Genomic DNA, 2,190 nt, shown 5'->3' with positions numbered 1-2,190 from the left:
AGCAGGCATGGCCACAGGACGTCGTACGGGTCAGCCATCTCCCGTCCGGCGCGGCACTGTAGCCATGTTGGCCTCAACGTCATCCACGACAGACGCCGGTACGGCCCGCGGGCGGCGGGCCCCTTTAGCCAGAGAGACGCTCGAAGGCGGCCCGGCCTCCCCTAGTCGGCCAGGGGCGTAGCCGGCCCCCAAGAGCCGGCTACCTCCCTCCCTCGAAACATGTGCCTCGTTAAGGAGACAAGACGAGGTAAGGCTACAGTGAGAGCCCGCAAGGCGGCTACGCTGTAGCCATGCTTACCTCGACAAAGCCCTCGTCATCAGGGGCGAGGCAATAGTAACCCGCCGCCGACAAGACCCCCAAGCCGTGGGGCCGGCCTGTCGACCAAGAAGCCGGCAGCCGGCGGGACCCACCAGTCGGCGGGCCCCAATGGCCGGCGGAGAAGTCGGCGAACACAGACACTGATGGCTGGGACCCACGCCCAGCCGGATTACTATTGTACCCCTGGGGGGTAGGCCTATATAAACCCCCGGGGCACCCATGCAAAGGGTTGGTCTCATAGAATTACACACACCACATAGAGAGAAAAGGAGAGCCAGCCCTGCCCTTCTTCTCCCTCTAACCCGACAGCTCCAGGAGCGTTTGTAGCTACTCATTTTGGTCTAGTGATCATGCGGAGACCCCGCAGAGCAGGACTAGGGGTGTTATCTCCACGGAGAGCCCCGAACCTGGGTAATATTCGCCGGCGTGCATGTCTTCGCCTCTTCCCGTTTCCAGGCACCGGCGACGTCTTATTGGCTCCCACAATGATAAGGCACCCGTTGGCATATGTCGCACCTACCACCCGACAACGGTGGTACTTGAACTTGACGTGAACGGTCACTTTGATGCTGGAACTTGCGGTATACTCCCTCCGTTCTTTTTTAGTTTGCGTATAAATTAGCGCATGCATACCATGCAATCCATCCGGTGGGTTATTTTGGACTGTTTTACCCCTGCATGCAACGAGCTGGAAAGATGTATGGCTATTAATACGCATGTAGCCATTGGCTCCTTTTCCTCTATTCGCGCATCAGTCTTCTCGGATTCTGCGCGCATGCTTCCCCTGCCTCCTCTATGCATGCATGCGTTTGGACTGTAATTACTACTCCCTCCGTTCCAAAATACTTGACTTCCATTTGTCCAAAATGAATGTACCTATATACTAAAACATGTTTAGATACATCTAGATTTTGACAAATGGAAGGCATGTATTATGGAACGGAGGGAGTATCCGGCTGCATGCACTGCTCTTAATTACGGGTAAACTTGGAAACAGGTGCTAAAAAAGTGGATCACGCAGAGCATTTAGGGTAAAACAGAAAAATCTTAGACGCAGACTATTGAGGACCGGAGGGAGTACATCGAACTGGCGTAATAACTTGGCTCCGGCGTGCAAATACGGTGAAATCTCAGTTGTGTACGCCCGACCCACTGACTAGGCGCGCCAATATAGCATGGTCCTGCCGTTAGGATGGCAAAGAGAGGGAGCGTGGCCAGTTTTTTCTAAACCCCCTCGAGCTTTTTTCTCATAAAAAGGCCTTATTTACGTTGGAAAGGTGGCATTTCAATTTGTTTACGACTCTATTGCCAATGGATCCCGTGTGTGCATACTAAAATTAACATGAAAAAAAGGCTTGGTTTCGCGAGTGCGTGACCCTTGGTTAGGTCACAGTTGGTCCTGGCTGCTATACCATTCACTTATTAACAACTTCACATGGATAGTCCTTTTTTTTAGAAACACTTCAACACGGATAGTTAGGTTAATGTAGTCGAATAGAGGCGCTCGTGGGGCTGAAATGGGTTGCCGTCAGTGCGGCCCATTTGCTCCTGTTTGTTTTATTTAGATATTTGTAGGTATGTAAATTCTAATCTCAATGATAAAAATAATGTTTAAACTTTCATGAAGTATAAATACTATTATACATACAAACAAAATAAATTAATTTTCTAAACTGTTCACATATAATTTTAAAAATATACATATATATGTAAAATAATATTTGTGAAATTATAAAAATATTGTATAATAAGCAAAAAACAAATATTTTTAGCATTACAATTCATAAATGTTATTTTAATTCCACAAACATTACAATAATCATACGCATATTTGTATAATTCAATGTTTGTATAATTAAAAATAGGTAGTT

Source organism: Triticum aestivum, chromosome 5D (assembly GCF_018294505.1).
Source record: "Triticum aestivum cultivar Chinese Spring chromosome 5D, IWGSC CS RefSeq v2.1, whole genome shotgun sequence".
Lineage (NCBI taxonomy): Eukaryota > Viridiplantae > Streptophyta > Magnoliopsida > Poales > Poaceae > Triticum > Triticum aestivum.
Note: the sequence above shows the minus strand (reverse complement) of the source record.